Genomic DNA, 25,519 nt, shown 5'->3' with positions numbered 1-25,519 from the left:
CCCGGACGGGCAAGGTGATTGGAGCGTCTGCGCAGGCTTTGACCTCTGGATTTCCTCCAAGCTAAGTGAGGCCATAAAAAATTCAGAAGCCCAGGCTGTCTCCAGCAAATGGGGTGTGGGCAGAGAGATTGTATTATCTATCTAGACCCTCTAGATGGATGCACGGGCTGGGAGAAAAGCGATGTCTCTGTGTGCGCACAGCCCGGCTCCTTGGTTGTCCGCGCCCTGGGCCCATCTTCTCCCAAGTGGCCGAGAGGCCCGGGCGGCGTGTCGGGTGCCCTGCCAGGAGCGAGGAGATGTTTTCATTAGGACTTGAGCGGCCCTAGCTGCTGGCCCGAGGATCCGTCCTTCCCACGGGCTGCTCGACAGCCATCTTCTAGTCCCTCCTAGGACCTGGCTGGGCCGCCGCGGCTCCTCCCCCTGCGCCGGGAAGTCGGGACATTAATATTCCTGCCCAGATCCCCTTGAGGGGCCTGCTGCCCGCCTCCCCGCCCCCAGCCCCGCCAAGGAAAGGCATTCTGGGGTGGAGAGATGATAACAAGAAATGTATTTGCAGGCTCCCTTCTAACTTCTTGATGGGAGCCAGCTGGAAGCGCACGAGCTGTGCTGTCCCTCTGCGCTCTGCTCCTGGTAACCTAAAAAAAAAAAAGAAGGTGATAATCATTGGCCTCTCTCAGGAAAGACAAAGAAATGGAAAAACTTATCGGGCACTGCAGCCTGTCGTATTGCATTAACCGAAAGCCTAGCGTCTGTGGGCCAGAGGGGCTGCTCCGTGTGTCTTCATGAAGGGCTCTCTTCCCACGCCCGGAATACCTAATTCCCCAGACCCCGGAGCTCCTGTTCTCCTTTGGCACAGCTCCAAAGCATTTTACATCCTTTAATGAAGAGAAACGGCAGGCACCAAGATTTCTTGGACTGACAATCTGCTGATGTTCACCAGTCCCATTCCGCCACCCACTCCCACTCCCAGTTGTTTTTCTCTTGCCTGGGCAGTGAGCTTGGGAGCTATGAGAGGCCTGAGAAATCAGCCGTGGTGCATCCTTACAGCAGAACATTCTGCAGCGGACCGGGGTGAGGGAGATTTATGTGCCTGTGGACATGGAAAGATGTCCAGGATATATGGTTAAACAGAAAAAGCAAGTTGCAGAATAGCATGCAGGGTACAATCTCATTTGTGTTACATTTTAAATAAAGGCTATATATACTCACACGCTTGCATATGCATAGAAAATGTCTGGAAAGATAAAAAAGAGACTGTTAACAGTGGTTGTCCTGCAGGATGAGGTGAAGGAGAAGGGGACTTTAACCTCTCCCTCTTTCCCTTTCTGTACTGTTAAAATTTTTTTTCAACAAACAATTGCATTGAATTCATAATGTAAACATAAATCTTTAAGGAAAAAAAAAAAAAGAGAGAGAGAGAAGAAAGAAAAAGAAGTCTTCCAGTCCTGCCTCTTTCTTTGAAACCGAAGCCCAGGAGGAGAGGTGGAGGGGGGCTTTCCCAGAGTGCACAGCCATCACTGCCGGGCTTTGGCCCCTGCCTTGCACCCTCTCCACAATCAGGTTCCTTCTCAGATACACAGCTCTGCCCTCCAGGAGGGAATCATGGACCTCCTCCTAGAGCAAGAAGGGCCCCTGGCAGGGGTGTGAGCTGATTCAAGGGAGCAATCAGATAAAGGCCAACCAACCAACCAGTTTCTGTTGAGTTAATTCCAATTCATGACTACCCCATGTGTGTCAGAGTAGAGCTGTGCTTTATAGGATTTTCAATGGCTGATGTTTTGGAAGAAGATTGCCAGACTTTTCTTCTGAGGTGCCTCTGGGTGGACTCGAACCATCAATCTTTCAGTTAACCATTTGGACCACCCCCGGACTCCCAGGTAAAGGCACAGGGAACCAAAGACAAGAGTCAGAGACAGATATGGAAACATGGCTGGGTGGCCTGGACTTGCCCATGGCCTGTGCCCTTGTCCAGCCCAGTCTTCTGATACAGCTGGCTTCTCTGGGTTCAGGCCTGGTGAGGGTGGGGGTGGAGGGTCATGCCTAAGGTGACCAGCCATCTTCATTTGCCCAGGACTAAGAAGGTTCCCAGGACACAGGACTTTCAGTGGTAAAACTGGAACAATCCTGGGCAAACTGGGACATGTTGGTCACCCTAGTCCTGCCAGACATATCTGCAGCCGCCCACTAGCGTTTGGCAAGGACACTCCTCATGGTCCCAGGGTGATGTCTCCCAGAGGATTTCTCCAGGCAAGGACAGCCAGCCCCTGCTCTGGCTTTTCTGAGAACTACAGGCTGCAAGAGTTAATTTACATCTTGTCAGTTGTGTTTTGCCCTCAGCCCGAACTCACACACACACACTGACACCTCCCTGCCTCCCTCAGTCTATCCAGAGGCACGTCAGCTGGAGCCCAGCTAGACCACCCAGAGCCCCTTGTGTCTCTTTGAGCAACATAATCCTCCAGAAATTTCAGAGCCTTTAATTACACACGAGGTGCGTCGCAATTTCTCATCTCTCCCTCCCCACCCCAGGAGACAAAAAGGAAATTTCACACCCTAGTGAGCCCAGCTCTTCTGTTCCTCTTTGATGCCAGCCCGGGGTTACAAAGCAGGGACAGGCAACACGTGCCTCCTCTGGGTCCTGATTCCTTTGCTGCTTTTGAAATTCGCAGCATGTGTCTTAAAGATCATAATCTGATTGGGACACGGCCGATTTATGGCCCCCTGGCTTCCGCACTGCAGCACCAAGCACCCTGCAGATGCTGCCTCCCACATACCCCCACCTAGGACTGGTAACCCAGAAGGAGAGAAGGCCAAAGATAGGCAAAGGTGTGTCAAGAAAAACGAGAGGTCCAAAGTCAGTTCCTGGTCTGTCACTAGCTGGCTGTGTGACTTTGAGCAAATTGCTTCCCCTCTCTGTTCTTCAGTTTTAGCTAGTTTCTAAAAAAAAAAAAGTCTCTAAGACCCCCTTATTGTTGTGTGCTGTCTAGTCGATTCTGACTTGTTGTGTGTGCTGTCGAGTCCATTTAACTCATCGCAACCACATGTGACAGAGTAGAACCACTCCATAGAGTTTTCTAGGCTGTAATCTTTACGGGAGGGTATCACCAGGTTTTTCTCCTGAAGAACTGCTGGGTGGGTTCAAATTGCTAACCTTTGGATTAGCAGCGAAGTGCTCAACAGCTGTGCCACCAGGACGCTTTAACACACCTTTTATTGGCTTTCCTCCCTTCCCTGTCTCCTTCCCCTAGGGCTTCCTGAGATCACCCTCCAAATAAACTGCCTGCACTCAGAACTTGCCTCCATAATTGCTTTGTGTGAATGCACTTTACAAACATCACCTTCACTAGTCACAACCCTGTGAAGTGGGTGTGATTGTCCCACATTACAGATGTGGCATCTGGGGCCCACAGAGGTTAAGTGCTGTGCCCAAGATCACATGGCAGGTAAGTGGCCCAGAGGGGATTTGAACCCAAGAGTATATGACTCCAAAGGGTCTATATCTGCCCGCCCACCTCCCCCCGCCCCCGCCCCAGAGGCTGAGTCCTGCCTCAGGGTGGGATATCTCATCCCTTCAGAGCTACAGCGGCAGCTCCTGTGCTCCAGGCAGGGAGAAAGGGCTCAGAGGTAGGCCCATCTGTGAAATTCCATCCTTGGCAGCTGCTGAGGCCACGCAGAAGCTCCTTTTCCAATAACATGGATGCCCACAGAGCCCTTGAGTGGTACAGTCCCAGGCAGAGCAATTAGACTTTTGGTACAACAGCCTCCAGTGTAAGAGTAAACGTGTGGGGACCCTTGAGAGAAAGTGGTACCCAAGGTGCTGGGGATGGACCAAACCACTGCCTCTCCCAAGGGGGCTCTGCGTCTCCCAGCCTCCAGCAGTGTTTGCTGATGGTAGGAGCAATGGACCATATGCCAAGACTCAGGGGAGCCAAACCTCACAGGCATCGCCCAGCACAGAGACCTCCCTTCAGATTTGGTCTCTATTACAGTTCCTGACGTTTTACACCAGGTTTTATACTTACGGACAGCTTGTATGTGCATGTTTCCAAATTCACAAAAGCCTTCCTCCCTCCCTGCTCCCCAGTTTTCCTCCCTGAAGACAACAGCTGGACACCAGCCACTGTAGCTCATTTACTATAATCATTCCAGGACTATTCTCTGGGTAGATAAGCACACAGATGTAGGCATTCCAGACATACTGTTCTTTTTTCTCCAGAACTATATGTTGGAGCTCTTTCCATGTCAGTTCATAAAGCACTTCCTCCTTCCTTTAAATAGTTGCATAGTGTTCTATGTATATGTGTCTCATAACTGATTTCACCAGTCCACTGTCAATGGACATCTTGAATTATTTCAAATCTTTTGCAAATACTAACCTTCTACGTATGTTATTTTGCTCACTTGAAGATATATCTACAGGAAAAATAACTAGAGACAGAATTACTGGGACAAAGGATACATGCATTTGTAATTTCGAATGATATTGCCAAATTGATCTCCAAAGATGGTGAACCATTTACACTCTTGTCAGTCACTCACCATGCTAAGCGCCAACTATATGCACTTATGTGCATTGCTGACTTTGGCCTCACAACAGCCCTGGGAGCGTGACATTATTACCCTTACTGAATGAGAAAGTTGAGAGAGATTCAATTTTGCCTGGAAAGACCCAACGAACCTTTCACTGAATATTTAATTACATGCTAGGCTCTGTGCTAGGTGCTTTATGTTTATTATCTTATTTAGCCCTCACAATAACAGGATGAGATGGGAATTCTTACCACCGTTCGTTTTACAGAAGAAACAAGTGTTGGAGCTCAGAGAGGTTAAGCAGCTTTCACAGCATTACACAGCCTATAAGTAGCAGACCCGGATTTGAACCTTCTCATTCTGGATTTGAACATCTCAGTCCAAGGATTCCTGGTGGTGCAGTGGTTAAGCAGCTTAGCTGCTAACCAAAAGGTCAGTAATTCAAACCCACCGGGTGCTCCAAGGGAGCAAGATGTGGCAGTCTGCTTCTGTAAAGGTCACAGCCTTGGAAACCCTATGGGGCAGTTTTACCCAAAACAGGTTTGGTTTTTTCAGTGCAGGTCCAGAGCCTGGGCTGTATATGCTCCCAGGAGTCTTATCACTGACACCCTGATTACTGCCTTATCATGTACCCAAAGCCCCTCTAGGCCCTGTGGGGGGTGCGCAAGGCAGAGTCCCCCACCCTTGAGACATTAGACATATAACTGAGAAGTCAGAGATTGGTAGAAAGTCAGAGCTGGAAAACACCATGGAAATGCTTCATATTAGGGAATCTTTGCTCCCGGACAGGGCGAGTGGGATTGGAAATGAGAGAGGAGATGTGGGTTCTACCTGCATCGATGCCTGGGAGTGCTACCAGTTACCCTTTGTTAAGGAGCCCATTCTGATTCATAGCAACCCTATAGGACAGAATAGAACTGCCCCATAGAGTTTCCAAGGAGCCCTGGTGGCTCAGTGGTTAAGAGCTTGGCGGCTAACCAAAAGGTTGGCTGATTGAATCCACCAGCTCCTCCTTGGAAACCCTGTGGAGCAGTTCTACTCAGTCCTATAGGGTCACCAGCAGTTGGAATCATCTCAGTGGCAAAGGGTTTGGTTTTAATCTTTACGGAAGCAGCCTGCCGCATCTTTCTCCTGCAGAGCTGCTGGTGAGTTCAAACTGCTGACCATCCAGTTAGCACCCAAGTGCTTAACGACTGTGCCACCAGGGATCCCCCTGGGGGGGCTACTGGGATGCTAAACTGCCCCCTCCGTGGGACAGTCTTGCACAACAAAGAGTTGTTCCCCTTGACATGCCCACACTGCCCTGTTGACGAACACTGCAATCATTTCTTTTGGCAGAAGAGGAAATAAAAGGAAGCCTCAGCTTGGGGAAGGGATGGGAGTATGACCAGTTCAAGCAAAGCCAGGACTCAGACTTGCTCTGCTGGCCCCAGGGCCAGTGCTCAGGGCTCTGAACTGGCCACAGTGCTGCCTCCCACACACACTTTAAAAAAGAGAGTGGTACCAAGCAGTTTAGGGCGTGTCAGGGGGGAGAGGGCTCATTTATTAAGCACCTGCAGCATTGACATGAACATTTAAGTCTGACAATAACTCTATCATCTTACAGAAGAGGAGACAGGTTCAAACAGTCCCAGCTGAAAGGTTGGGCTGGGAGTTGGAGAGAATGGGATAGGGAAGTAGGTGAAGATTTGGGGAAACACCTGAAACCTGAGCAGCAGAGGGGTTTAACATCAACTGTAGCGTCAACTATGATATTGACTATGGTGGGTTAATGGGGCTGATGTCAGGTTCTTTTTTTTTTTTGATGTCAGGTTCTTGAACCAGGACATCACTTGATCGAAGTTCTGCTTTAGGACACTGACTTTGGTGGCAAAGCTGTTGCCCCTGCCTGGAATGCCTTTCCCAGGCTGGTGTACCTGGAGAACTGCGGCTCAAGCGACGTCTCCTCTGTGAAGCCTTCCTTAACTCCCAGGACAGTTTGTGCATGGTTCATCCACACCCTTTGATGAATATGTCTAGACTTAGACTCGGCGCCCCTGAGGGCAGGGGCTGGGTCTTATCTTTGCATTCTCGGGGTTTGGTGGAGCTCAATAAATGAATGAAATAAATGAACGAATGAGGTGATGAAGACCTGCCTGAGATAGTGGCAGCAGGAAGAAAAAGGAAATGTGAAGCCAAGGTGAAGGGCTTCATGGCTGGTTCAATATAATAGTAACAGCTTACGCTTATATAGCACTGAATAAAACTAAAACAAACCCACTGCCGTCTAGTCGATTCTGACTCATAGCAACCGTATAGGACAGAGTAGAACTGCCCTATAGGGTTTCCAAGGCTGGAAATCTTCAAGAAAGCAGACTGCCACACCTTTCTCCCTCGAAGTGCCTGGTAGGTTAGAACTGTCGATCCTTTCAGATAGCAGTCAAGTGCTTTAACCCCTGCGCCACCAGGTGCAATTTGAAGACTGTTATATTATGAACTCATTTATCTTCACCAAAGCCCCAAAAGGCTGGTACTATTATTATCCCCATATGACAAATGAGAAAACTAAGAGACTACTACACAGCTAGTAAGTGCTTAAGGTCGTCCAACTAATGAGTGGTAGAGCCAAGGTTTTATCCAGGCAGTCTGGCCTAGGGTCTGTGCCCTTAACCTTTAGATGATTTTATACAATTTAGGACTGAAACAGGTGAATAAAGTCCAAAACATCCATCCAGGGACACTGGGCTGATGATGCTCGGAGACCCCAGGTGTTCTGAACTGAATCTGTTGCATTATCCCTGCCACCCCCCAATACCTTTCAAGGACTCCCTCTCCCTGGACCCACTTTTCACCTCCCTCCCATTCATCACCTCTTGAAGGCTCAGCCTAGCACCCTATCAGGACACAAACTTTGGTTCCCACAAAATGCGCAGCCTGGAAGGAAGTGGCAGTGTCCTTTCCTGGCAGGACCCAGTTTGCAGAATCAGGGGCTGGGACCCCCATGCGGGAGCTGGCAGGAGCAGATTCCACCCCACCCTGCTGGCCTGCCCCAGTGGGCTCCGGGCAAAAAGCCAGTGCAGCCGATAATACCATCTCTCGGCTACGCCTGCACCCTCGCCCAAGTCACCCTCCACACGCTCAGGTTCCTTTGTGGTGGGTGTTTTGATTAATTTTATTCTAATTAATTCAGTAATCTCAAGCTGTTTGCAAAATCTGCACTGAGCGCTGCTCAGTGATGGATCTGCAGAAGGGGCTGCAGACAAACAGGATTCATTTCTCCGTTGGCGCTATATATATCTTACAGCTGCGAGAGAGTGGGCTGGGGAGAGGTGGAGGAAGGCTGCCTGCCTGCTGGCTTTTTAGTATCATTTTCCGAATGCCCTCTGCTTGCCCAGGATGGGGGCTTGGTGACTGCCATTGGAAGACAGGGACCCAGAGGGTTCTCCAGCAGGCAGGTAGCCAGGCTTGTTGGCAGATATTTGAACCCTGTTTTTGCCTCTTTCATAGGTCCTTGAGTGGCACAAACAATTTGTACTGACTAGTAACCTCGTGGCGTAGTGGTTAAGAGCTACGACTGCTAACAAAAGGTCGGCAGTTTGGATCCCCCAGGCGCTTCTTGGAAACTCTAAGGGGCAGTTCTACTCTGTCCTACGGGGACTCTATGAGTCTGAATCAACTCAACGGCACTGGGTTTGGTCTTTGGGTTTACTAACATAGAGTTTGGCAGTTTGAACCCACCCAGCGATGCTGTGGAAGAAAGGCCTGGCAATCTACCTCCTACTTCCATAGAGGTCACAGCCAAGAAAGCCTGATGAAGTATTTCTGCTCTGTAACACATGGGGTCACCATGAGTCAAACTCTACATCAACAGGTTTTTGGTTTTTTGCCTCTTCCTGTTTGTGGAGCCTCAGGTGGTTGGCTCAACCACATTAACTTCACCACCTCACCTAGAAAGTGGGGATGAAAGGCCTGCCCTGGCCATCTCGGGCACTCAGAATCAGTCAGAGTGTGGGAACAGGCTTAGGAAACTTCAAAGACCTGCAGCCTTAGAGTGCTGCTGATGTCATTATTGGAGAGATAATAGGTGTGATGGTTAAGACTCAACCCAGATTCCCCAAAGAGGTGCAACATAATTAGCAATCAGGGAACTGCAAATCAAAATCACAACGAGACACCACTTCACACTGACTAGAATAACTATGACAGACAAAAGCACATATTAGAGAGGATGCAGAGAAATTGGAACCCTCAAACACTGCTGGTGGGAATGGAAAATGGTGCAGCCACTTTGGAAAACAGTTCAACGGTTCCTCAAAAAGTTGCACATAGAGTTACCGTGTTACTGGGTGCCCTTGAGTCCATTTTGAGTCATAGTGACCGCATGTGACAGAGTAGAACTGCCCCATAGGGTCTTCTTGGCTGTAATATTTACAGAAGCAGATTCACCAGGTCTGTCTTCCACAGAGCCACTCTGCTGGGTGGGTTCAACTTACCAACCTTTAAGTTAGTAGCTGAATGCTTCACCATTGTGCAAACATGGCCCTTTACCATATGACCCAGCCATTCTACTCCTAGGTATATACACAGGAGAATTGAAAACACAGTTCCACATAAAAATTTGTACACGGATGTCCATCATAGCATTATTCATAATAGCCAAAAGGGAAAAACAAGTGACCATCAACAGATGAACGGATCATCAAAATGTGATTTATCCATACAGTGGAATATTACTTAGCCACAAAAAAATGATTCACGCTACAACATGAATGAACTTTGAAAACATTATGCTAAGTAAAAAAAGGCCACATATTGTACGATTCTGTTTATGTGAAACTTCCAGAATAGACAAAACCATAGAGGCAGAAAGCAGATTAGTGGCTGCCAGGGGCTGGGGGGAGAGGAAATGCAGAGTAACTGCAAATGGGCACAGACTTTCTTTTTGGGGTGAAGGAAATGTTCTGGAATTAGATAGCGGTGTTGGTTGCACAGCTTTCTGAGTATGCTAAGTATCACTGATTGTACACTTTAAAAGGGTGAATATTATGGTATGTGAATTATATCTCAATTTAAAAAAAGTAGATTTTCAGGGTTTGACTCCTGCTCCAACCTCTTACTAGCTAGGAACCATGAGGAGGTTACTTCATCTCTCTGTGCCTCAGTTTTCCCAGAAAGATGTTTACCTGTGTTTTATTGACTATGCAAAGGCATTCGACTGTGTAAATCATGACAAATTACGGATAACATTTTGAAGAATGGGAATTCCAGAACACTTAGTTGTGCTTATGAGGAACCTGTATAGAGACCAGGAGTCGTTCAAACACCTACTGCATGTTTTAAAGTCAGGAAAGGTGTGCGTCAGGATTGTATTCTTTCACCATACTTATTCAGCCTGTATGCTGAGCAAATAATCCAAGAAGTTAGACTATATGAAGAAGAATGGGGCATCAGGATTGGAGGAAGACTCATTAACAACCTGTGATATGCAGATGACACAATCTTGTTTGCAAAACGTGAGGAGGACTTGAAGCACTTACTGATGAAGATTCAAGACTATGAATAAATCTGTCTTGGAAGAAGTACAGCCAGGATGCTCCTTAGAAGCAAGGATAACGAGACTCTGTCTCACGTACATTGGACCTGTTATCAGGAGGGACCAGACCCTGGAGAAGGACATCATGCTTGGTAAAGTAGAGGGTCATCGAAAAAGAGGAAGACCTTCAAGGAAATGGACTGACAGAGTAGCTCCAACAATGAGCTCAAGCAGTATGAATTGCACCTCAGCATAAAGAAAACAAAATTCCTCACAACTGGACCAATACGCAACATTGTGATAAGTGAAGAAAAGATTAAGGTTGTCAAGGAATTCATTTTACTTGGATCCACAATCAACATCCATGGGAGCAGTGGTCAGGAAATCAAATGGCATGTTGCATTGGGCAAATCTGCTGCAAAAGACCTCTTCAAAGTGTTAAAAAGCAAAGATGTCACCTTGAAGACTAAGGTGTGCCTGACCCAAGCCACGGTGTTTTCAGTTGCCTCATATGCATGCGAAAGCTGGACAATGAATAAGGAAGACTGAAAAAGAATTGATGTCTTTGAATTATGGTGTTGGTGAAGAATAATGAATACACCATGAACTCCCAGAAGAATGAACAAATCTGTCTTGGAAGATGAGCAGCCAGAATACTCCTTAGAAGCAAGGATGGTGACACTTCATCTCAAGTACTGTGGACATGTTATCGGGGGCGACCAGTCCCTGGAGAAGGGCATCATGCTTGGTGAAGTGGAGGGTCAGCGAAACAGAGGCAGACCTCTAAGGAAATGGACTGACACAGTGGCTGCAACAATGGGCCCAAGCATAACAACCACTGTGAAGATGGCACAAGACTTGGCAGCGTTTCATTCTGTTGTACATAGGGTAGCTATGACTTGGATTCAACTCGACAGCACCGAACAACAACAAAAATGGAAGTGATAATAACATCACCTCTTTGGGTTCTTATAAGAATTAAATAAATACGTACAAACCTTTTTTAGCATGCTGCCTGTCATGGAGTCCAGCACTATACATGATAACTATTATTATGATTATTTTAGTTGCCTTCATTCCTTTAAAATCTCCCAAATGCAACACAAATGCCCATTTACAGGAACGCTTCTCTGATTAACCATTAACACATCTTGCACCCTAGTCCTAAAGCACCCAACTTTCATCATTTCTCTGAATGTGTTAAGTCTTGGTCCATAATCTCTATTTTCTCTGCAGGGTAGCCCATTTTTCTTCTTGCTCAATAAAGCACCCTAGATTGCAGGGCCCAAATTGCCCCATGTCTACAACTCCCACCATTTCCAGGTGCAACTTGGGTCATCATGGTGGACTCAAAGGGGTTTAGCCCAAGGCTGTTCCAGAAGTCCCATCCATAGGGACTTAGGGACAAGATGGTTAGAAGGGACATCGTTTTAAAGCTGAGTTTGCTAAATATGCACAATGATTTTATTTAAAATCTAAATAAATATTAGAAAGTTTTTAAAAATTGAGAAAACATCAATTGTCTATATGAAGGGTTGTTTTTCTTTATTTGGAGGGATATTAGAATGGGCATATGGAAATGGGGAGGGAGATCTCTCCCAAGACACCCTTAGAAACTGTACTAGTGCCATGAAGGGGAAAACAAACAAATCAACAAGGTAATGAACTAGGAGATGACTGGCAAGGCAGGTGATGCTTTAGATGTTTTAGGGCCTCTCTGAGGCACTGTTTTTTGAGTCAAACCCTGAGAAATGAGAAAAAGCCCAGCATGTAGCAATCTGGGGAAAGAACACCCCAGATAGAGAGCATGATCAGTGCAAAGGCCTTGAGGCAGGAATGAGTTTGGCATGTTTGAAAGGCAGAGAGCAGTGAGTGAGGGGACAGTGGAACAAATCAGAGAGGCGTGGCCACAGGGTCAGACCCAAGGGCCTGGAAAGCCATGGCAAGGAGCTGGATTTCATTCTAAATGAGCTATGAACACTTGGAGGGTTTTAAGAAATGAAGTGACCCGATCTCATTCATGTTTTTTAAATGTTCATTTAGCTGCCTCTCTAGCATCCATCTATGAGTCCATCCATCAACCATCACCCATCCATCCATCCATCATTCCATCCATCTATCCATCATCCGTCCATCTACCCAGCCACACACAAGACTTACTATACACCTATTTATTATGTGTTAAAGTCTATGCCAGCCACTGGCAGGTCAGAGATAAGTGAGACATTGCCCTCCTCTCATGGAGCTCAGCTTTGAGGAGAAAGTGAACACACAGAGGCTTTCAAATTCAGGGTGGTAAGTGCCATGGTAAGGAGCCCTGATGGCACGCAACGTTTAAGTGCTTGGTTGTCAACTGAAAAGTCAGTGGTTCAAAACCACTAGCTGCTCTGTGGAAGAAAAGACCTGGTGATCTGCTCTTGTAAAGATTACAGCCTAGAAAACCCTATGGGGCAATTCTACTCTGTCATATAGGGTTGCTATGAGTTCGAATCGACTCGATGGCACACAACAAGCACCATGATAGAGGTGTGGACAGGGTGTGTGTGGAGGAAAGGACTAGGGGCCTGGGATTGGGGCCAGAGAAAGCTATTGGTTAGAGCAGTGATCCTCCAAATTATGGTATCAGAATGCCCTGGAGGATTTGTAAAAAACACAGATCTCTGCTGTGCACATCCTTCCCCACGGTGTCCGATTCAGTAAGTCTAGGGTGGAGTCCAAGAATTTTAACTTTTAGTAAGTTCCTAGGTGATATTGATGCTGTCGATCCAAGGGCCACACTTTGAAAACCACTGGGCTTTCAACTTCTCCTATAGACCAGAAAGGAGTCCCTAGGTGGTGCAAACAGTTAGGTGCTCAGCTACTGAGGTACCTCAGAAGAAAGGTCTGGAGATCTACTGCAAAGCAAAGTCATTGAAAATCCTATGGAGCAAAGTTCTACCCTGAAACCTCCAGGAATCCAGCTCAGCACCTGGGAGAGCTTCCAGAAGCTCCCTTCAAGCTTTCTCTCCCCTCCTCCTACCCAGGCCTAAGAAAGGGGAGCCACCTGGGGACAACCATTTCCCTACCATCCCCTTCTATGCCCTGCTACTTGGAAAGGTCATGGATTCCACCTACTCCCTCTTTCTCTCTCTCCTATCCCTGGGAGGCACATCTTCAGACGGTCTGTCCTGCATCTAGAGGAGGAATTTCATTCTCAGCTGCCTTCACTGATTCCTTCCAGGATGCAGAAGGCCTCAGTTACAGAAGCACCCAAAAACCGAAAAACCAAACCCAATGCCATCGAGTCGACTCCGACTCATAGCGACCCTATGGGACAGAGTAGAACTGCCCCCATAGAGCTTCCAAAGAGTGCCTGGTGGATTTGAACTGCCGACCCTTTGGTTAGCAGCCGTAGTATTTAACCACTACACCACCAGGGTTTCCACAGAAGCACCCAGCTCTTCCCAAAACTGGACCCCGGGCTGGGGCCCTAGAATCCCCAACTCATCTGCGTGCCAAGGGCCCTATTCCTTTCACATTCCAATGGGAGATGTCTTTCTCCCTGTCCCCTGCTCCCTGCCTCTGTCCTGCAATTCCCTTTCTCTCCCACCTTATTTCTCCAGCCCTGTCCTTTGCCCATCCCATCTGTGCTAAGTTTGGTGAGTTCTCCCATGAACACCTTCGTTACCAGAGTTTCCGGTAACCATGGCCCTCGGCCTCTCAAAGACAAAGAATTGAGGCTTCCAACATCAACCAGAACCTGAATTTCAAAATTATAAAAATTCCCCAATTTGGCATTCCTGACTGACCCTCAAGACTAGAAATTTCCTTGGTTTTTAGGGGGCAGCTCATCCAGGTAGCCCCTCTCCCACCAAATTGTAAACTGCCTGAGGGCGAGGAACGTAGCTACTCAACTCTGACATTTTACATGCTTAGCACGGGGCCTAGCACCTAGCTTAGTAAATGGCCACTTTAGTATTACTGTTGCTATCTTTACTGCATTGTTGTTGTCAGGTGCTGTGGAGTCGATCCCGACTCACAGCTACTCCATGTGACAGAGTAGAACTGCCCCATAGGGTTTTCTAGGCTATTGTCTTTATGGGAACAGATTGCCGGGTCTTCCTCCTGTGGAGATGCTGGGTGGATTTGAACCGCCAACCTTTTGGTTAGCAGCCAAGTACTTAACCGTTGGGCCACCAGGGCTCAATGCCTGGCACACAATAGGGTTTTAATAGTCTTGCAGGTAAATAAATAACAGAACCCATAGTGGTCATTCTCACCTCGCTAGCCTCGCCTCCTTCCGCCTCATTCACCTGTAACAACTTCTCCTTCATTTGCCTTTTTTTCTCTCCTTAACTGCTGCCGTGTTTCATGTTTGGAGCTGGAGCATTTGAATGATTTTTGTGTGATAACTCCCCACTCCGACGTCCCAATCTTGGAGGCTTGGGAGATGAGTGTCAGGAGATTTGGTGGGTAATGGGCTCTGAGCAGTGGAAAACAGCCCCCTTTACAGAGATACAATTATACAGGTTACACTTCCCTGGGTTCGGACACAGCCACGGACCTCGGGGAGCCTGGTGTCAGAGTGGCTGGCACACAGGGCCACATTATATGGAATATTCTCCACTTGCTGTAAAACTGTTGACAAATACATATAAAATGCAGTGGTTTTCTTTTCCTTTTTTTCTTTAGCCAAACACTGCAGGCCCTCGTGAGTCACAAAAATTTTGAGATATTACTCAGGAATATAGGAGGAAAACTCCATATTTCCCCCTGTCAAAGGTTTGGTTTTCTTATTTATTTACTAGTGTGCCACTGGGTAAATTGAACCCTGAACAACATTAAAAGAAAATAAACATATCTCTCAGCCGCTCACGGACTCAGCGCTCACCAGGGACCTTAGTTATCAACAAGCCTCCCTGGCCAGGGATAAAGTTACAGCCGGGAGGCAGGATGAGGAGTCAGGGGCCTGCAAAGAGGGGACCTTTAGCTGCCCACTCCAGGAGCGTCCTAGCCCCCCTCCCCATCTGTCATCCTTCAGACCCCAATGGATGAACAACACCACATGGTGTCTACAGGATGTCCCAGCAGCTCAGGAAAGGCAGAATGACTCCCTTTTTATCCCCATCCTTCCAGTCCCTGTGCCTCTCACCATCCTGAGACACCCACACACACATCAGCAGAACCAAACGAGCAATGTCATCTCAGAGTCATATCTACATGGTTGAAATCAGAGGGTGGGAAGCCTGAAAGCATTCTTATGGTCTGTTTACAGTCTCTGAGAATCGATACTTCTGGGGGGTAAAAAATATATATATATATATATACACACGCACACATATCTGTGGTGGATGGATGGAGCCCTCTCACACTGAAAACCATGACAGATGAGTTTTGTTTGGACCTCTATGCATTTTAAAGGTGAATTTAAACTCACTAAATTAGAATCTGGGTTCCAACACCCACCCAGCCCTGGCCTCCTCTCTCCCTCAACAGTGGTGGAGGTGGGAGGGGCAGTAAACGGGGTCCTCATTCAGAATTCAATCTCACCTGAGTGGTGTGACTGCGTCTCTCTGTGCCCAGTTTCTGTGATGAGAAAAGCTGAGTGCTCTCACCAGGGAAGCAGGCCTGGGTTTACAAGGGCAAAGGCTGAGGCCCCACTGCTCTGTGGTCTTCAGAGGGACCCTCTCTCACTGTGGCTGTAACTCAAGGCTGACTGGGATCAAGGCAAGCAGCTCACCCATGCTTCATAAATACGATACCCTTTCTCACACTCATTCTCCTGCTCAAGAGTCTGTAGTGGCTCCCAATATCCCACAACAACTATGTTTCCCCTCCCGTGCCAATTGCAATCCACAGGCAGGGGCTACCTGGAGCTCTGTGTTGAAAAGGACTCTGAGGCCGCATGTGATTCAGCAGGGAGAGTACGATGATTGTTTAGTGATGTCTGCCATGGATGAAGGAGGGGAAATATGAGGCACTAGTGCTGAATATGTGTTTTCCCTGTATTACAGAATGAAGTCCAAACGCCCCTGCTGGTTTTTCAAACCCCTGCACAGTCTGACCCCTCATTTCCTCTCCAATGTCACTGCTTCCTCTTCAATAAGGCCTCCCCGGTTACACCGGCTTCACTTTGTATCTGGAATCTGCTACCTTCAGCACAACCTCAGTGCCTTTAGTCAAGCTGGTACCCCTATATCCCTCATACGTGGATTTAATTCCTATGACTTCTTCAGGTTCAGCTCAAATCCTCCTCTTCCATGAAGTTTTCTTTACAGCTCCAATGCACACCGGCTCTCGCAGGTATTACCACATACCATAATACCTGAATGTTAGAAATGTTTCCTATTTCCAAGTGCCCTGGAGGCGCAGTGGCTAAGGGCTCACCTGGTAACCAAAAGGTCAGTGGTTCAAATCCACTACCTACCCTGGGGGAGAAAGACGTGGCAGTCTGCTTCCAAAAAGATTTACAGCCTTGGAAACCCTACGGGGCTGTTCTACTCTGTGCTATAGAGTCACTGAGTCGGAATCGGCTCGATGGCAGCGGGTTTGATTTTTTTTGTTTTTTTCATATGCCCAACCTGATTGTAAACCTCCCCAGCCACCATGAAACAAGCATTGTATCTTAATTTCTTCTGCTTCCCCAAAGCACTTCACACAAAGCTTGCCAGGAATCAGCCTGGCCACAGCACTTGGTGATTGTGAGGCCATCCACAGATTTAACCTGGTGTTTTAAGACCCCTAGAATCTTAGAATCTGTGCCTGTGGGGCTGGTGATGAGTCAGATGGGCCTGGCCTGGATCAGGAGTCCCCAAGACCCAAGCTCCATCCCTGATCACTGTGCATCCTGTGGCCTGGAGGCAGAAATCACTTAACTAAATTTCTGGGCCTTGATGTGCCTGTCTGCAAAATGGGAGACCCTATTTTGGCCACCACCCCTTTATGAGAGGATGGGAAGGGGCTGAAAGACACACCTCAGTTGGAGAATCAAAGATGGCAGGAGGAAAATGTCTCCCAGGCCAGCAGGGCCCCAGTCCATTAGCCCTGGCAGGCCCTTCTCAATCAAATGCACACGAACCCTTCCTGACCGCCACACAGGGACCACAGCCACCCTTTCTCCAATACACAGTAAACCAGAGCTGCTCTGTCCCACCTTCCCCCCATGTGGCCACCACAAATGGTGATTACAAAAATTAGGGAAAAATGTCTGTGACACAGTTAAGTGGAAAAGCAGGACACAGCACAGTATGTACAGCAAGACTAAAAAAAAAAAAATAGTACCACAGTATAAAAAACACTGATAAGAGGGCAGACTCTCAGGCTAGCCCCCTGGGTTTAAATCCCAGCCCTGTGTCTTACAATCTTGGCAAGTTATTTAACTTTCCTGTGCCTTAGTTTCCTCATCTGTAAAACAGAGATGACTAATATTGGTTGGGGATTCTTAAGGTGGTACAAACAGTTAATGTGCTTGGCTGCCAACCCAAAGGTTAGAGGATCCAGTCCACCCAGAAGTACCTCAAAAGAAAGGATTGGTGACCTACTTCTGACAAATCAGCCATTGAAAACCCTACAGAACACAGCTCTATTCTGACACACATGGAGTCTCTATGAATCAGGATCTACTTGATAACAACCTTTTAAAAAAATATATATATATATTGGTTGGTAAGTAGCTGGAATGAGTTACTCCTCAGAAAGCACTTAGAGTAGCGCTTCCTATCACTATAGAAGCCACTGAAAGATTCTGGAAGGTGTGGGCTTTTGTCTGTTTCATTCACTGCCTTATCGCTGCACCTAGAACAACACCCAGCACGTAGTTAAAAAAAAAAACCCATTGCTGTTGAGTCAATACCGACTCATAGCGACCCTATAGGACAGAGTAGAACTGCCCCATAGAGTTCCCAAGGAGTGCCTGGTGGATTCAAACTGCTGACCTTTTGGTTAGCAGCCATAACCCTTAACCACTATGCCACCAGGGTTTCCCCAGCACATAGTAGGTATCAACAAATATTTGTTGAGTGAGTGAATTGGGGAGGGAGGAACACAGAGACCAATTAAAGGTAAACGCACACACTGTGACCATCAGTACAAGTTTTTTCTTCCGTAAACATTGAGCACTTTCTGTGTGCCAGACAATGCACTGGGAGTGGCAGGGAACACAACACAGGGATGAACGAGGCAAGGGCCCTATAGCAGAAACTGCTGGTTGTCCCCATTTCTATTCTCCTCTTCTCCCATAGTCATGGGGCTTTTGGCTGGGCTCGTGGCCACACAGAATAATGACTACAATTCTCAGCCTCCCTTGCAGCTAGACATGGCCATGTGACTACCTTTCGACCAAGGAAGTAAAAAGGAAAGTGTCCAATGATCGCTTCTGGGACTTCCCTTAAGAGATAGTTTGCACTCATACTTACCCCAGCTGTCTGGATAGTGAAAGTAATGGCTGGAATTGCAGCAGCCATAATAGAATATGAGGAGATCTTGGGAATGGTGGCCACTCATGATACAGCAGCAAAATAGTAGGAGACTAGGTCCCAGAGGACTGTGGGGAGAGGAGCCACTATATCAGCCTGGACTCCAGACTTTCAAGAGAAAAAGAAATAAAACTTCTATATTATCTAAGTCAATATTTGGGATTTTACTATTACCTGGAACCTATCTCAATTTTAACTGATATTGACCCCATCACTAGCAGCTCTCAGTCAGCAGGGGTAGGCACACAAGAGAACAGACCAACCTAGTGTGGAGATAATGGTTATACACAGAATATGGTGGGAAGAAGCACAGAGGAAGGACCACAACTCAACTTGTAGAAAGAGGGGGAGGGGGGAAAGGGATGTGGGAAGGCTTCCTGAAGAGAGTGATGGCATACATCAAAATCAAATCCCAAAGAATGGGGAGGTGTTCTTAAGACGGTGGGAGTTAGGAGCTGTGTGCTATACGTAAGACATATGCTGAGAGCTTGGGGAGCTCTGGAGAGAGAGAGAAAAATTCTGTCCTGATGGACTAAGAAAGGTTTTCCAGAGGGAGTGAAGCCAGTCTCTGAATGATGAGAAGAACTTTGATAGGCCAAGGTTGGGAGGAAGGGTATTCCTGGCTGAGGAACTGCAAACGCAAAGGCAAAGAGGCAAGAACTGAATGGCAGGGATAGACTGGCATGGCTTGAGTGTAGTATGCACTGGGGTGTGGGTAAGAATAATGGAAAACGTGTTACAAGTGTTTCAAATCCTATGTGGAGTAAGATGTGGAACCTGGGTACCAAGTGCTAAGTGTTTTAAGTGTGTAACATGTATTAACTTGTTTAACCTACAGCAATTATATACTATTATAATCTCCCTTGCATTCATCATCGAAAAGAATGTTTCAACATCTATCCTGAAGTACAAAGCTGTCAGTGATAGGATAATATCCATACGCCTACAAGGAAGACCAGTTAATACTACTATTATTCAAATTTACGCACCAACCACTAGGGCCAAAGATGAAGAAATAGAAGATTTCTATCAGCTGCTGCAACCTGAAATTGATCGAACATGCAATCAGGATGCATTGATAATTACTGGCGATTGGAATGCGAAAGCTGGAAACAAGGAAGAAGGATACGTAGTTGGAAAATATGCCTTGGTGATAGAAACAATGCCAGAGATCGAATGATAGAATTTTGCAAGACCAACGACTTCTTCATTGCAAATACCTTCTGTCACCAACATAAACAGCGACTGTACTTTTTTTTTTTTATACACATGGACCTTGCCAGACAGAACACACAGAAATCAAATTGACTACATCTGTGGAAAAAGATGATGGAAAAGCTCAATATCATCAGTCAGAACAAGGCCAGGGGCCGACCGTGGAACGGACCATCAATTGCTCATATGCATGTTCAAGCTGAAACTGAAGAAAATCAGAGCAAGTCCACAAGAGCCAAAATATGACCTTGAGTATATCCCACCTGAATTTAGAGACTGTCTCAAGAATAGATTTGATGCACTGAACACTAGTGACAGAAGACCAGATGAGTTGTGGAATGACATCAAGGACATCATCCATGAAGAAAGCAAGAGGTCACTGAAAAGACAGGAAAGAAAGAAAAGACTAAGGTGGATGTCAGAAGAGACTCTGAAACTTGCTCTTGAGCATTGAGCTAAAGCAAAAGGAAGAATTGATGAAGTAAAAGAACTGAATAGAAGATTTCAAAGGGCATCTCGAGAAGACAAAGTATTATAATGACATGTGCAAAGAGCTGGAGATGGAAAACCAAAAGGGAAGAACAGGCTCGGCATTTATCAAGCTGAAAGAACTGAAGAAAAAATTCAAGCCTCGAGTTGCAATAGTGAAGGATTCTATGGGGAAAATATTAAATGACTCAGGAAGCATCAAAGGAAGATGGAAGGAATACACAGAGTCATTATACCAAAAAGAATTAGTCGATATTCAACCATTTCAAGAGGTGGCATATGATTAGGAACCGACGGTACTGAAGGAAGAAGTCCAAGCTGCTCTGAAGGCATTGGCGTAAAACAAGGCTCCAGGAATTGATGGAATAGCAATTGAGATGCTTAAACAAATGGATGCAGTGCTGGAGGTACTCACTCGTCTATGCCAAGAAATATAGAAGACAGCTTCCTGGCCAACTGACTGGAAGAGATCCATATTTATGCCTATTCCCAAGAAAGGTGATCCAACTGAATGTGGAAATTATAGAACAATATCATTAATATCACATGCAAGCAAAACTTTGCTGAAGGTCATTCAAAAACAGCTGTAGCAGTATATCGACAGGGAACTTCCAGAAATTCAGGCTGGTTTCAGAAGAGGACGTGGAACCAGGGATATGATTGCTGATGTCAAATGGATCCTGGCTGAAAGCAGAGAATAGCGGAAAGATGTTTACCTGTGTCTTATTGACTATGCAAAGGCATTCAATTGTGTGGATCATAACAAATTATGGATAACATTGAGAAAAATGGGAACTCCAGGACACTTAATTGTGCTCGTGAGGAACCTGAACATAGGTCAAGAGGCAGTTGTTCAAACGCAACAGGGCAAATACTGCATGGTTTAAAGTCAGGAAAGGTGTGCGCCAGGGTTGTATTCTTTCACCATATCTATTCAATCTCTATGCTGAGCAAATAATCTGAGAAGCTGGACTATATGAAGAAGAACGGGGCATCAAGATTGGAGGAAGACTCATTAACAACCTGTGTTATGCAGGTGACACAACCTTGCTTGCTGAAAGTGAAGAGGACTTGAAGCACTTACTAATGAAGATCAAAGAGCACAGCCTTCAGTATGGATTACGCCTCAACATAAAGAGAACAAAAATCCTCACAACTGGACCAATGAGCAACATCATGATAAACAGAGAAAAGATTGAAGTTGTCAAGGATTTCATTTTACTTGGATCCACAATCAACAGCCATGGAAGCAGCAGTCAAGAAATCAAAAGACGCATTGCATTGGGTAAATCTGCTGCAAAGGACCTCTTTAAAGTGTTGAAGAGCAAAGATGTCACCCTGAAGACTAAGGTACGCCTGACCCAAGCCATGGTATTTTCAATCACATCATATGCATGTGAAAGCTGGGCAATGAATAAGGAAGACCGAAGAAGAGTTGACACCTTTGAATTGTGGTGTTGGCGAAGAATATTGACTATACCATAGACTGCCAAAAGAACGAACAAATCTGTCTTAGAAGAAGTACAACCAGAATGCTCCTTAGAAGCAAGGATGGCGAGACTGCGTCTTACATACTTTGGACATGTTGTCAGGAGGGATCAGTCCCTGGAGAAGGACATCATGCTTGGCAGAGTACAGGGTCAACGGAAAAGAGGAAGACCCTTGACGAGGTGGATTGACAGTGGCTGCAACAATGAGCTCAAGCATAACAAAGATTGTAAGGATGGCGCAGGACCCGGCAGTATTTCGTTCTGTTGTGGATAGGGTCGCTATGAGTCGGAACCAACTCAATGGTGCCTAACAAACAAAACAAACTAAAAATAATCTCCCTTAAAAAAAAAAAAGAAGTTGCTGTGGAGTTGATTCCGACTCCTGGCAACCCCGTGTGTGTCAGAGTAGAACTGGGCTCCATGGGGCTTTCAATGGCTCATTAACCTCCCTTTGTAGATACAGAAACCAGAGCACAGAGAGGCTAAGCCACTTGCTCATAGCTGCACAGCAAGTGAGTCCAGGGCTGGAATAGGAGCCTAGACAGTCAGACCCTCAATCTATATCTTCCCTGGGACCCGATACTGCCTCTCCCAGGGTTGTGGGCTACAGCCCTTTCCTTCTGCCCAACCTGACCGGTGCCCGTAAGGCCAACCCGGGAACACAGTGTAACACCAGCATTCTCTGAGCAGGTACCAGTGCTGTGCTGGTTTACAGCAACATGTGAGGTTTTGAACTTGTTTCTGAAGGGAGAGGGAGGGGAAGGGGCTCCAGGAGGCCCAGAGGTATCCAGAGCAGTCAACAAGGAAGGCAAATCTGGACTTTGGATTTACTCAGACAGGTCCTCCTCTCACTTCAGGCATGCATTTCCATCAGGAAATATCATGCCTCTAATCTTGTGTATATGCTAGGAAGGTAATAACCATCTACAGATTAGTTGTTGTTGAGCGCCATCCAGTCGATACAGACTCATAGCGACCCTATATGACAGAGTACAACTGCCCCATAATGTTTTCCTGACTGTTACCTTTACAGGAGCAGATCACCAGGTCTTTTCTCCTCTAGAGCTGCTGGTGGGTTCAAACCTTTCAGTTAGCAACTGAGCACTTAACACATCAATCAACCCCATGAAGCCAACGCTCTACCCTCATTTGACAGATGAGACGAGACACAGAGAGGGTAAGTGACTTGTCTGAGGGTGCCTAGCTCTTAAATGTTGGAGCTGGAACCTCCCCGATCTGTGTGGCTGGAGCCCACACTCAGTCGCCCTTTGTGGTGCCTCTCTCACTCTTGCATGTCCTCTGGCAGGGCTCTTTCTACATCCGTGACAGAATGCTGTTCAGATGCGCTTCCTCCTCCTTTCTCTCCCTTCCCCTCCCCCACCATCCTGCTGCCACAATCTGTAGTCAACATATGCCTCCAAAAGGCGACAAAGCCACAGACGTCCTCAGAGATTTTAAAAAATGTAGTATTATTATGCAAGAGCTGAGAAAGCCATTGCTAGAAACACCCCTTGCCTTACTCAGTCCTGGCACGTTCAGAAAACCCGTCCTAAGACATGAATCTGAGCGCCTTGGGGCACCAGAGACCTTGGACCGGTTTTCTCCTCCATCCTCTGCCTTTGGGAAGGAGGCTTCTTAAACACCAGCAGAGGGCCTCTCCCAGGATGGAGACTTTCCTTTCCCTGACCTGGCCATGGGTCTGTAATAACCTCTCACAGGAGTGCCCCATTGCACAACTCCAGGGGTGCGTGACCACGGAGTGTGGTGTGCGGCCTGTTTGCACCTTGGAGCTGCTGCAGCCGGTGATTTCCTCCCCACCTGGCCTCAATCCCTTAGTGCCTCAACACACCACCGGGCAGTCCTCCGGGGCATTGCATTGACCCAGGCCCACCAGCTTCAGGTATTGCGACGTTCTAAGCCCAGACTTGAGTCTGACTGAAGGTTGAATGCTGCAAGGCCTGCTCATCTGGAGTCCTTCCCAGGAAAAGGCCCAAGTACAGCCAGTAAATCAATAAACAAATTAATAAGCAAATCCTGCTATCTGTTGAGCCAAACTGGGACTCCTGGGTGAACAGATTAAAATCAACAACAGACGGCCACCACTTCAGGGCCGCATTCCTGTGTGTCTGTGTGTCTGTGTGCGTGCACACGCACACGTGTTGGTGGGCAGGGGAGGAGGGAGGGACCTGATGTGGGGTCGACAGGGGACAGCAAGGGGACTGGAGACTGCTGTCTTAAGAAAAACCCTTTCCATCCCAATCTCAAGCTCGGTCTTTCATCCTCACTTGCTCCAGTTGGCTGTTCCCTGCAGAGAGGAAAGCTTGGTGTGCAGCTGTCAGGAGCTTTGATCTTGGTACCAGGGATGGTGATGTGGGTGACAAAGAAGCCCCGAATCACACAAGGTATACCAATTAAGGGAGTTGGCCCTTTGTTGCTGACTCCCAGCTACACGGTGGGCTGTAGGCGGGCAGTGTAGCTGCTTCTGTTCCCTCCGCTATGGGGCTGCAAAGGGGAGAGAAAGGCCTGGCAGGCAGAGGGGTGGATGCCGGGCCTGTGCAAGGGACTGACTCCTGTGGATGCTCCCCCTCACGTCATTTGTGGACCTTGGGGAGACCACAACCCCAGCTCGGCAGAGAGACTGAGCAGCCAACAGCAAGCAGATCCTACCTGCAAGGAAGCCCTAGGAGAAATCTTCAGGCCAGCCCCTCTCCCCAGGCATCTAGTAGCTACCTCCCACAGGGCCCAGGAGGCCAGGGTCAGGATGCAAACAGAAATGCCTTGACGGCTGAAAATAGACTCAAACCGACCTCAGGGGGATCTCCAGCCAGGAGCCTGTAGCGCCCTTTTGCAAAAGGGCCTCCTGAATGCCCCAGAGTCTTCTCTTTTGTGCTCACAAATGCCACCCAATCGCAGAGAGACCGCAGAAGCTGAATAATAAGGCAAAGAGAGTGTCTGCCTGGGGCGCTGGCCTCTGGGCTGTCTGCCAGGCCTGTCATACCGCCCAGACTTCAATACCAACAGAGTTAAGGGAAAAGAAAACAGCTCTGGTACAGGCGTGGAAGCTGGGGAGGAAAATGACCTGTCTTGTGCAACGACGGAGTTCAGTCAGCCCAAGGCCTTCTGACATGAGCCTGTCGATTGGCACGGCCCCTGCCAGCGGGCCTTCCCCAACAGGGCAGGCACTAATGGTGCCTGGCAGCCAGCGGAGCAGGCCTTGTAAGCGCTGCCCCATCTGGTTGCCCTCAGCTCTCGCTGCTAATGAGCCCAGGCCCACCAGTTTCTTCTGCAGCCAGTGGGGAGGGGTCTTGTCAAGCTGCCACTGCTCTCAGCAGACACTTCAGAAAGGAGGGATGATGCCAGCCCCAGATACCCTGGGACACTTGGAGAATTCTGATCCTAAAATGCACCAGCTGAAAAACCTCTGATGACCCCACCTTGGCCCACGTATCAAGACTATACCTTGCCTGATGTGTCTCTTCATTTGCTTTCTTCCTGCTTATAATACATAGGTACAGTTACCCATGTATTATAACCAGAAAGAATGCAAGTGAAGAGACAGAGAAGGGATTCTGGGATGTGCTGTAAGATAGATAGATGGATGGATGGACGGACAGGTAGGCAGACAGACATCATATGGGACAACCCAAAATCCCTTCCATAATCCAAATGGTCACTGGGGGCCTGGATGTCCAAGCACCTTTGAGGAAGGTGTACAGGCAGTGACAGTGAGCAAGACAGACGTGGGTCCTACTCTTCCTGAGCTTATAGTGAGAAGGGCTCTCAGGCCTGGCTCTCAGGCTCAGACAGAGTAGCTACTGTGGGTGGAGTGG

At 47.5% G+C, this 25,519-nt stretch overlaps 1 long non-coding RNA gene across 1 annotated transcript; it reads right to left on the bottom strand.

The window, feature by feature from the left end:
- Positions 1 to 990: 990 nt before the first annotated feature.
- On the bottom strand, positions 991 to 24,615 carry LOC126079837 (uncharacterized). Its single transcript, XR_007518255.1, has 3 exons — positions 24,497 to 24,615; positions 1,210 to 1,234; positions 991 to 1,090 (listed from the first exon to the last, which is right to left on the bottom strand). It is a non-coding gene; the product is annotated as an uncharacterized LOC126079837 (long non-coding RNA).
- Positions 24,616 to 25,519: the final 904 nt, after the last annotated feature.

The sequence above is a fragment of the Elephas maximus genome, chromosome 1, assembly GCF_024166365.1.
Source record: "Elephas maximus indicus isolate mEleMax1 chromosome 1, mEleMax1 primary haplotype, whole genome shotgun sequence".
Taxonomy (NCBI): domain Eukaryota; kingdom Metazoa; phylum Chordata; class Mammalia; order Proboscidea; family Elephantidae; genus Elephas; species Elephas maximus.
Note: the sequence above shows the minus strand (reverse complement) of the source record. Positions and strands in the feature narration are given on the sequence as shown.